Raw genomic sequence first — 12,614 nt, forward strand, 5'->3', positions numbered from 1 at the left:
TCCCAAATCACGCCATTTTGCCTCTCCTTTTGCCTGGAAAAGTCCTCATCCTCTTCTGACCTTGGGGACCTTCTGTTTTTTTCAGAGCCGCTCAAACATCACTTCTTCCATAAAGCCTTCCTTCGCCCGGTACACCTCCGTGCACCCCCATGTGCTAGCATGGCTGGTTTCCAGGCGCTGGTCATATATTGTAGGTGTGTCAACCAGCATTCGTCTCATTGTATTGCAATCAGAGGTTTCCATGTCATTCTTCCACTACACTACTGGGCAGGGCTAATGCTGGCTTCCTGTTTATATGTTCACCATACAGCATATAACTTGGCAGACGGGAAGCCCAAATTTAACATAAAATAATTGAATATAAATGGAAATTAAGAAGTCTTTATTTGCATCTTGATGATGTAATTGTTTTATAAGAAAGCTTAAGTACATGGTCTTTTAGGAAATTCTAAACCTGAATACTGATGGAGAGATTAAAAAATTAATTTTAAAGTGAAAAGTACTAATTATAGTGGCATTATTATTAGGTGCTTCTTGAAGAAAAATTCTGAATTCCAAAAGTTAAAGAAATATGGGGTTAAGCAAAATTAAAAATAACATATTTGAACTCTAGATTTTACCAGAGCCTAGTAGATATGTGTATTTTATTTTCTTACCTAAATCCTAAATTCTTCTAGGGGAAGGAGATTTTTACTTCTATTTTCCAACAAGTAGGCACAGTGCTTGATACACAGTTAATGTTCAGTAAATGTCTACTTGACATCACACACACACACACACACACACACACACTTCACCACACATCTTGAGAATCATCAGGAAGCCTAGCATTATTTTTGGCTAGGGTACGCATAAAAAGACATCAGCTTTTCATTGAATACCACCAATATATAGTTAATTCATGAGTAAGAGAAGTGTCATGGTCTGTGAATGATTTGGGGTCTGTGCTCCCAAATTCCTGGAAGCCCAATGACTACAATTAGAGAAACACAACCTCAAGGGTGTTTTTCCAATATGGATCTTACATTTGCTGTTATGTTTACATTTTTAGAAATGCTGTAGCTGTGACTGTTCTCAAAAACTAATGCCATGTGAATTTGCCTCTAGTTTCATGAATGATTTCAGATGTGAGAACTTCTCCAGAAAACCTGCTTTCTCTATCTGGGTGAGCAAAAGAGAGAGAAAATACAAGAATTTCTCTTGTGTAGTACTGACTTCCTCTGTGGCCCCAGAGAAGCCATTTGAACTTTCTTCTTTAGTTCCTCCAGCTGTAAAATGGAACTAATAATGACTAATAATGTATTTCACAAGGTAACAGTGAGGATTAGTCAGTGTTTCAAGGCGGTAGGCCCCAAGTATGAAATATTTGTATAATGTCAAACTCTGACCAATGTTTTTCTATTAGATTGGGTTGTCAAATCCCCTAACTTCATTTAAACAGCCAAGTCAAATGACTTGCAAGCAAGGTGCCATATTTCTCTGTTAATAATTCCATTTTTCTGACAGAGAAGTTTCTGGGAAACAATAGCATTTGGCGTTAAGATAAACAATGTAAATTGTTATCCCAGCTATACTGCAACTGTAGGCAGACCCCACAATTTCTTTGCTTCTCTTTTTCCTTTCAGGTCTGAAGCAAAGTATCTGTGCCTGACTCTTACAGGATTGTGAAAAGTAAAGAGGTTAACATATGGCCAATGCTTTAAACTCTGTGGTGAAGATGCCAGAGAGTAATATTCTACAGATGGGAAAACTGAGTCCCAGAGAAGCAAACAGGCTTGACTTAAATCATGTGACAAGTGAGTATCAGGAAAAACATTCAATACTCTGGATTATAACCAGTTATTTTGGCCTTATGGCTTCCTAAAGAAACAATACCTATAGAGGCAGAGTTTTCCCTTCCCACTTTCACGAGAGTGGGCTTTCTTTCACCTGTTGAGATAGCTTTTGCTTCGTTCTAAACTGGCGCACTTTTTTTTTTTTTTTGCTGAGTTTTCTCTCAGCAAAGAAGAGGAGGTGGCTAGAACTTGTTGCCAAGGAAAAGAGCCTGATTAGAGCGTCCAATTGAAGAGTTCTTATTGGCTGCCAAGAACACTGTTATATGGCTTGTAGAAATAAATCAAAGTCTCGAGAGGAGGCCAGAAAGTCAAAGAAATGCTGTTAAATCTTGAGTCCTGTATGATGCTGAAGAAATAAAGGGAAAATATAGGGTGTAAATTGAGTTGTAATTCCAACCAAGTCAAGGCAGTCAGTTGTGATGGCCAAACAACAGATGCATGAAGGCTTTAAAGGACAAAAAATGTTAGACTCTGGCTGCTACCCAAACACCCTTGCCGCTGAAATCAAAGAGTCCAATATTCTTGCAGAGACAAAATCTTAAAGACAAAGCAGCAGACACTCCTGGCTAAAAGGGTTTGCAATGGATATATTGCCAGTAATCTTAAACCCACTCAGCAGAGACTGAGTAGGCTTGGGAAGCAAACAGGTTTTGTAGAATGACGAATTTTGTATAATGCCTAACATATTATTGGCACTCAATGGCCTCATTATTATTCCTTCGAGTATTAGTTATGTAGCACAACAGTATATGAACACAGGACTCCCTGGGTGGGGAAGAAAAGAAACTGGCACGATTTCTTCAAGTTTTCCCTGCTGGTTCCACCTCTGGGGGTCTGGGCTGAAAGGACAGGGAAAGTCAAAAAATAATATCTGACATCTTTTTATTGCTTACTATACCCCAGGCCCTGTGCTGAATTTATATGCATTATCTCTTTTTTGTTGTTTTGTTTTGTTTTGAGACAGTGTTTCACTCTGCCGCCCAGACTGGAGCACAGTGGCGTGATCTTGGGTTACTGCAACCTCCGCCTCCTGGATTCAAGTGATTCTCCTGCCTCAGCCTCCCGAGTAGCTGGGATTATAGGTGTGAGCCACCACACCCGGCCCATATGCATTATCTCATTTAACCAACATAATAATTCTATGAGGCTTATAAGCTATATTTTTTAAGATGAGAAAATGGGCTTAGATAACTTGAAAGATAGCGCAGTCACTAGGAGCTTGTGCTCTGTGGCCAGACTTTGTGTGTTTGAATCCCAGGTCCTCCAATTCTGAGCTGTGTGACATTGCGCAAGTGACTTAATTGCTGTCTCATGTATAAAGTGGTGTGAAAATAAGCACTTATCATCGTTGTGATAATTAACTAAATTAATAGACTCGAAGCCTTGAGAAGAGTGCCCAGCACACAGTAAGTACTGGATAAATTACTTGGTGAATACCAATCAAGATTATAAACACAATTAAAAACAGTGTAGTGGCAGACCTGGGCCTAGAACTCAGGTCTCTCTGAAGCCGGCGACTTTTCCCTCACCCTTTCCCTCTACTGCCTATAGAAGGAAAAGAGAGAGGATGTGGCCGGGAAAGGCAGAAGCAATGTTCTGAAGCAATTTCTAGCTGCTCAGCAATAGGAGAGCACCAGAAAGGGAATGTCTTCCACATTCCACCCCTGGCCCGTTCTCACCCTCACTGATTGTATTTACTTTATTTTTATTATTTCCAATTGCTATCACGGAAAGCCAAAAATGAGAGTAGCACAACACTACATCCTTCCTTTTGTGCTGTCTTGGTAATGCTGTCCGTTACTGGTATATCCTCCCTACCAATTCTTGCCTGTCCTTTGCATCCAATGCTTCTCTTGTCAAAAAGAGAAAAGAAAGATGGTTTTCCTGATGTTTCTCATGAGCAAATAGCTTCAGAGGGAAATATCATCAATTCTATTCAGGGTTTTAAAGGCATGGGCATTTAGATGTTGAAAGGGCACTGTCTAATGCAATTTTCTTGACATAACCCTTTGGACTTGGCTTCAGTTTTGATGAAACCCACAGGAAAGCTCTCATCAGCGGCTTGGACAGACAGCTCTTCTCTCACAGCCCTGCCGGATCACCTGCATCGGGAGTGGAGGATGAATCACGTCCTCTTATGCTTGCAGCTACCAGCAGTACTCTGGCGGCAGCAAAGTCCAAGGCTCTCTGTAAGACTCCAAGTAAGTTGGAGGTCCCACATCTGTTACAGAGGGAGTTGGAAAACTCATGCTACCAGTTTAGAGGACTAAGGCAGTTATTAAGATTTTTATTTTAATAATGATTTAATTTTTTAAAACTCAGGACCATAAGAAAATGTTCACATGAATGTATTTAGAAGGTTTTCAAATTTTAATGCAAGAAATTCAATGGATTCAGTCCTGCTGTCAGGCTTCAGCTGAGATCACATCCTCTTTGATTCTCCAGTATGAGCTGAGAAACACCCTTATGGGAGTATGGCTGTTAAAATGATACAGGCAGGGGCCTGCCCAGCAGTTGTTGGAATGTCTTTCCTGGGGCCAGAAGCATCTTGTTGTTCTGCTGCAGATGGTTACCACTTTGCCTCAGCCCCCACAGGTTAAAGACCCAGCAAAGACCTCCTACCTGCTGGGTAGGAAACCTGGACTTACAGGTTTGAGTTGCCAAAGGGACACCAATTTGGACACACTGTGATTATTTCTATATTACAGCCGAGCCTCCAGAACGGGTGGGTAATGCTTTAATTTTCTGGAAGAGGATACATTCAAAAAGTGACCTCCTCAAGGACCTTCTTAGTTCAGCCAGTGGTCAGTTGTACTATCTAGTCTTTGTGTTTTTTGCAAAAGTATATATTAACTGGATATAAATTAATATGTGTTAATGATACAGGAAATAGAAAGAAATTATTTAGGCAGATAGTGAGGGTAAGAGAGTCCTTGGCAAGGCTTCCCTTTTAACACAAAGCAACCCCCAAATCATTTCTTTTCTAACAAAGAGCAGCCTGAAAAATTGAGCTGCGGACACAGATAAGCAAGCTGGAAGCTTGCACAGGTAAATGCCAGCAGCTGTGCCAACAGAGTAGGGCTACCTGGAAGCCAGGTATGTTCAACATGGAGTCTTCATCTTCCCTTTTCTTTGTCACCACCTGTGCAGTAAAGAACCAGGCAACATGGCACCGGCCAGGTAGATAACCCATCTGCATAATAAAAGATTAGGGTGCGGCGGTCCACTTCTTTGTGCACTATGTAAATGGCACACCTGGTCCGACCAATCTTTTGTGCCCTATGTAAGTCAGACACGGCCTCCTCAAGCTCATCAACAAAACCTTCTGCATTTCACTACGGAAGGGGAAACCTGTTTTTCCAGGACCTCTCTTTCTGCAGCAGAGAGAGCTCTTCTCTTTCTTTTGCATATTAAACTTCCACTCTGAACCTCACTCTGTGTGTGTACGTATCCGTCCTAGTTTTCCGTGGCCATCAGACAATGAATCTTGGGTATTTACCCTAGACAAATGACACCGCTTCATTAATGTTGGAGCAAAGTGACCCCACATTTTATGCATGGAGTCCAAGAACTTAGCCTTCACTGGCAGACCACAGAGAACACTGAAAGAATCTGTGGCACAGTGTCCAGGGATGTTTAGACTCCGTTACCCACCTGTCCGCAACATGGCCAATGTTTACTGGAACAAACCTGGGAGCTACTCAATGTTTTTACTTCAGAAACTTTGTTGGAAGTGTTTCAATGGCTCGAGGTTGGCCGCACGATTTCCTCAGGCCTTGAACAGACCTGTTATCTACAAATTCAGCATGTTCTACCCAACATCTAGAATCATTTAGTCCAAACTCCTGCCCAGTGGGGAAATCTCTTCCACAATAATTCTGATAATGAATATACCCCAGGGCAGCACTCACTATGCACAGGGTTTGAGAGAATAAATAATCTTTACACTGGATCAAAGCTTCTTAAGTGAAAAATGATAAAAATGTGAGGTTGATTCATCAATCCACTGTTAATTCCAGGCTACTATCCAATTTGCTATTATGTTTGATCTGGCTTGCTTTTCTGCTGTCTTTATAAATGGCTCTTTAGAGCTGGGAGTGCGTGTGGAATTATATTTATGTTAATTTTCATACTTCATAGTAAGCTCAATCAAAGAGTTGTTTTTTGCTTGAGAGAAGTTGAAACTAACAATCTAAATGAAACAATGGAGTCATCTACGCATTTTTCTTATGCACGCTGTTGTCACTGCCAATGTTGCTGATGGGCAAAATTTATGATCGGAGGCTACTAAGGTTTCCTAATCAGCAAGCCACTTCTTCCCGTACCTTTTTCTCCTAGAAGTGTGAAAAAGTCACTTTACATGCTGTTGGAAAAATGTCTATTTGTCCCGTAGAGAAGTTCGCCAAAACCTATTATCTGTTGAATAACCAAGACTTGTCTAAGGTAAAATTGCGTTCCAAAACATTTGGTCTCAATCAGAGACACACTTGTGTTCATTTGCTTAAAACTGGGTGCAAGTTTCCAGGATATTTGAATGGAGGCTTCTGTATTATCATCCAAGCTATTATTGGCTTCTCATGTCCCTAGATCTTTTAAGTATTCATCTTTGATTTAGACATTGGCAATTCTCACCCTAAAAAGAAAATGTTTTAAAACTGTTTTTCCTATCAATGGGTGATATATCATGTAGCCCATTTCCCCATGAAAACAATGCTGCTAGGCAGAGTTTCTCTTTGTTCCAGGTTTTTCACGTTAACGTGGTCTGCGTAGTAAAATCGTTACTAGTGAAGGGGGTGCCAGATTTGTGGCACGGCCCATAACACACGTACATTAGTGAGACCACACACAGATCAAAAAGATAAAGGCACGCATTGCTTTTGAGCAATGACCCGTGTGCCAAAAATGAGGTTTCACCTACAAGAGACCAGAAGAATGTAAGGGTTTTAGTCTCAGGGAATCAAGAGTTTCATTTTTTGTTCTAGTCTATGTTTTAAAAGGATGATAGGACATTATTTAGCCCCTTTGATTGTTCTTGTTTCACTATTTGCAACTGAAAAAGAAAAACAAAATGCCTTCTTCCTCCCTCCGGTAGCCACTCTAAGAAGTGCAGCGACACAGTGAAGGGCTAGGAACTTTGGCTGGGGGGCCATACTGGCTGGGCTCACTTCTGCACTCCTCACTGTGTAACTTAGAGTCTCAGTTTTCTGTAAAACAGGAACAATAGCTGCAACTACTTCATGAGGTTGTTGTGAGAATTAACTGAAATAATACAGGTGCTCAGCACAGTACATGGACCCTAGTAGGGTTTCAATTGCTATTGTTACAGTAAAATGTTATTATAATAACATCATTATGCTCCGAAAATTAAATTGCATAAAATGTGGCATCAATTTGCCCCCAAATTAATAAATATTAATATATTCTTAGTCAATCTGTACTGTTGCAAAAAGCACAAAGAAGATTAGATAGTACAACTGACCACTCGCTCTATGAGGAGGTCACCTCTTGAAGACATCCTGTTCCAGAAAATCAGAGTCACCCACCCATTCTCCAGCTCTTTATAGGGGTTGGGCTGGAGTATAGGTACAATCACTGTGTGTGCAAATTGACTTAATTAGGGAGGGGAGGCATTATTCAAGGTGTTACTTGTTCAATTATTAAGGTTGTTGTCTCAAACCTGCTTTTAACCTTTCTAGTCAGTGACTGTTAACCCTGGATGCACATTAGAATTACCCAAGGAGCTTTAAAGACATAGTGATATCTGGCCCAAGATGGGAGCAGCAAAATATAATTACTCAGACTTGAGTTCAGATCTTGTTACCATCACTTTTTAGTCATGTGACCTTTGACAAACTATTAACCTCTCTGTTGCCTGATCTGTGGGATGAGTGGCGGGCGGGGGACATCATTGCAGGGACTAAACCATGTATTTAAAGCTCTGGGCACACATCTTGGCATGTAGCAGGTATCCAGTAAATACTTGGTATTAGAAACCTATTTTCTCTGAAGACCCCAGCCCAAAGGGTCCCCCCACCTCCACTGAACTCAGTTATGAAAATTTTACCTTGAAATATAGTCTTGGGCAAAAACTAAGGAAGGTTTCTTATTTTACGAATGAGAAAACTAAAGCACAAAAGAGTTGTTCAAAGTTACATGGCTAATAATAAACTAGAACCTGAACCCAGGTCTCCTAATTCTTTGACTATTGTTTTTCTTCCTGTTCCATAGTTCTTAATCACATAACCCCAGAAGCCTCAAATTCTGGCCCTGGATGCCGGCATCAGCCTCATATTTTTCCAGTCCCTTCCAGCCTTAGCTTTGTGGTGCAGCAACACCAAATTGCTGTTTTCTGATACTCATAATTACTGTTTCTCACCTATTTGCCTTGGCTTATGTGATCATCCCTGCCCTGCCTGAAATGCTCTCCTTGCCTTGGTTTTCTAGCAACTACACTAACTTCTGCTGCTGACCATCAATGATTAACTGCTACAGCAATTGTCTTCCCATTTTAAACAGTTAGAAATGAGACAAAACGTCAGACATTGGACAACAAGATTTTAATCCCTGTGAGTAGGAAAATAAATGGGATGAGCCCTGTGATTGCCACACCTTATACCTGGAGGCAGTTTCCAGGATACTACCCATGGTGGAATAACCAAAACAGCCTAGTGGTCTTGCTAAGTTGAAGAGACAGAGTTTAAAGTCTGGGGAGACTGAGGAGGCTAGAATTTGCAGGGGAGTTTACCAGAAAGAGGAAACTAGATAGAAAGGAAGCTCTGGAGATCTGCAGAGCACTTACCCCATGTCTTTGGATGAGTTTTATTGATCTGCATGTGCTCGTGAAGACACTATGAAGACTGCGGTGAAGAACTCCCTGAAAGCACAGGCTGAACAATACCTAGAGCTTACAGAGGACTGGGAATACTTTGCATTTCTACCAGCCTGAGTGGAGAAACCTCAAAATACATAGTGCATTGGGTGAAGTCCTCAGATGTGCCATGCCTTAGTAGTGGAGTAAATTAGTCCTATAATAAAAGCTGCTCTGGAACCACCATACAAAATGTAAAAATGAGCCTTTCATGAATCAAACTGATCTGCCACGAAATCCAATGTTCTTTAAAGAAGAGAATACAATCCAGCACCCAATAAAATAAAATTAACGATATCTGTAATTCAAATAGTAATTTGTAGATATACCAGAAAGTGTAAAAATGTGATTTATAACAAGAGAGAAATTAATCAGTAGAAATAGATCAAGAAATGACAGAGATAATGGAATTAGTAGGCAAGGACCTTAACAAAGTTTATCCTATGTTTAAGGATGTAAAAGAGAACATAAACACTATGAATAGGGAGTAAAACATATTAAAAAGACCCAAATGAAACTTATAGAGATGGAAATATGAAATAAAAAATAAGCTGGATAGGATTACCAGCATCTTATATGATGCAGAAGAAAAAGTCACTGTACCTGAAGACATAGCAATAGTAACTATCCAAAATGAATCACAGATTGGAAAAAAAAAAAAGGGCCAGGCACGGTGGCTCATGCCTGTAATCCCAGCACTTTGGGAGCTGAGGAGGGTGGATCACTTGAGGCCAGGAGTTTGAGACTAGCCTGGCCAACATAGAGAAACCCCATCTCTACTAAAAATACAAAAATTAGCCAGGCATGGTGGTTGGTGCCTGTAATTTCAGCTATTTGGGAAACTGAGGAGGAGAATTGTTTAAATATGGGAGGTGGAGGTTGCAGTGAGCCGAGATTGTGCCACTGCACTCCAGCCTGGGTGACCAAGTGAGACTACATCTCAAAAAAAAAAAAAAAAAAAAAAAGAACAAAAAAGACTAAAAGCAAATTCACACATACAGAGAGCCCCAGTGAACTCTGGGATCTTATAAAGCCATGCAACATATGTGTAACTGGAGTCTTACAAATGTGATGTGGGTGAAACAGAAACACTATTTGAAGAAGTGGCTGAAAATTATACAAATTTTATAAAAAATGTAAACTCATGGATTCAAAAGGCTCAACAAACTCCGAACAGCAGTAATATAAAAAAAATCACACTAAGGCACATCATAGTTAAATTTCTGAAATTAATGCCAAAAAGAAAATCTAAATCACAGCCAGGGAGAAAAAGATACATTATGTACAGAGATATAAACTTGAGAATTATAGCAGGCTTCTCGTCATAAACCATGCAGGCCTAAAGACAATGGAAGGTCATCTTTTAAGTGCTGGAGAAAAACAAAAATCTGCCAGCCTGGAATTCTATACCTACTGAAGATTTTTTTTTAAAGATAAAGGCAAAATAAAATTTTTTTCAGGTCAATAAAAGGCGTGTGATGGTTAAGAAATGTTAAATGTTCTTTTAGCAGAAAGAAAATGATACTAGATGGGAATTTGGACCTACAGAAAGAGATAAAGAGCACTTAAATGGTAAATATGTGAGTAAATATTTAAAAAATGGGGTTTCCCCTCATTTTTCATCTCTTTTGCATTTATTCATCCTTCTAGGAAGAAATCCCATGCTTCTTTACCACCTCTTCTTAGGTCAGGAGTGACAAACTCAACTCTCTACACAGGCTTAGATTGATAAGGTAAATGAGTAAAGTCTGTGTATACTTATAAGGAATAGTGGAAACAGTCGCAAACTGTACAGTGCATGTCTTATTTAAAAGGAGTATCCATTACTCAACTTCAGCTTCTAGTTGCTGGGAGGGAATTGAGCCAAACTCTTCTTTTATTTAAATGTAGCAATTAATTTAAATCAACCAAAACCCAAAACTCCATGGACTATAGTCAGCTGTTGGGCCACTAGGGTGCAATTACAATTTTAGGTATTCTTCACTTGTGCCCCTCGTAGTCTCAGAGCACTGGAGAAAAGTTTAAGAGTTAAGCACTTTGACCAAAATTTTGGTGGAGTACTCTGTATTTGCACCAAAAATAATTTGGTTTACTTTGTTTAATTCAGTTGATAAGTTTATGCTATCCCTAATGTGAAAAAGTTCTGTAAGAGTCACATGTGTGTTAAAGCAATGTGGTACTTTGGTAGCTACAGCCTTACTTCAGTGCGTTTATTTTTGTAATAGATGAAGAAACCACAAAGCATGTCCCGCAGCTTCCCTAGGAAGTACCTCTCTTAAGGTAATTTCACAGCGATGCATCTGTCACTGGGAAATTTTCTGTCTGAACATGAATGATGAAGGTATAGGTAGGGATCTTTCTTTTTTTTTTCTTACAGTCCTTACAGGTCTTTTTTTTTTTTTTTTAACACCTATTATGCCATGAATTCATAGGGAATAGTTTCCAGCAGCTCAGGCTCCTTCCCATTGGTTCTCACAAAGTGTGCTTCTCTGGGTGGAGCAGACTGGGGCTTCAGTTGAACCCAGGTACCTTTCTCTTTGTCTTCTTTCTTTTTCTGATCATTTTCCTTCTCGCGTTTCAGGAAGCCATCTCGGCTTTTAGAGTGCTTAATGTGCTCAATATGCACGTTAATTCTCTTGACAAGAATCTTGCCCTTAACTTGTTTGTTTACAACAATGCCAACAGCATGCTGGGTAACTGTAGACTCTTCCAGTTTTGCCATGGTGACACTTGTGGGGCATTCCTTTTTGAACAGTACCCATTCTCTTATGTCTACAATATCATCTTTCTTATAGATTCGCATATACGTGGCCAAAGGAACAACTCCATGTTTTCTAAAAGGCCTAGAGAACATATATTGGGTGCCTGTCTTCTTTCCCTTTGTATTCGTCATTTTGGTGAATTACTGGAAGATGGTGGTTCCGGCCGAAAGGGGGATCTTTCTTTTTATTCCTTCCCAGGCTTGCTTTTCTTCCCACTTCCTCCACCTACTCCTATCCCTCCACCCTGGACTTCACTTCATTCTGCGCACCTCGTCTCACCATTAAAAAATCAAATCGACAGATCAATGTTTTGGAAGCTGCCCCAATGCTCAAATGAGTAAAAATAAAATATTGATGGCGATCAACATATTGAATTCTTTATTATGTCCCAGGTAAATGACATCATGTCACTTAATGCTCACAATAATCTGATACAAGAGTACTTAAAACAATCTCCATTTCACAGATAAAAACACTGAAGCTCAAGGTTTCACAGCTCATAGGTTCTGAAATCGGACTTTGTGTTCTTACTTTCTGCATCCTTGCTCCTCAAAGTATTGTCAACTGAAAGTTTACTAGAAAGGTAGTATCTCAGGCCTCACCCCAGACAACTGAGTCAGAACCTGCATTTTAGCAAGATCTCCAGGTTATTCATGGGCACATTCAAGTTTGAGAAGTCCTGTTCCACACTGCACCACCTCTTTCTGGGTGTGCCTCCTGATAGTGCCCATCCACCACTTGCCTGGAAGCCCCAACACACTTCCCAGTGTGCCCAACTTTCTCTCAAGAGTGATTTATGCAGCAAGCCTTTGCTGGTGGAATTCCATTGTGTTGACTTAAACACTCACCCCGAGATCCCTCCCTTCTTCCTACTCTCAATCCATCATCATGTCTCATTTTCTATTTTTGGACACAGCTCAGGGACATGAAGAGGGAGGGCCGGGCTTGCGGCACTGGAGGGTTGCCTGACCAATAATTTCTCCTAGTGGCTGCTTCTGGCCCCGTGTGGGCCATAGAACAGTGCTATGGGTGGGAAAGCAGGAGAAGCTTCATAGGAAATACCCATCAAGCAAAACCTTTGGCAGAACTGAAGCCATGGAAGTTGTTATGGGTACAGAGGACCATGGATGCTGGCAACTTTATTAAAGC

Source organism: Pan troglodytes, chromosome 10 (genome assembly GCF_028858775.2).
Source record: "Pan troglodytes isolate AG18354 chromosome 10, NHGRI_mPanTro3-v2.0_pri, whole genome shotgun sequence".
In the NCBI taxonomy this organism is placed as follows: Eukaryota; Metazoa; Chordata; class Mammalia; order Primates; family Hominidae; genus Pan; species Pan troglodytes.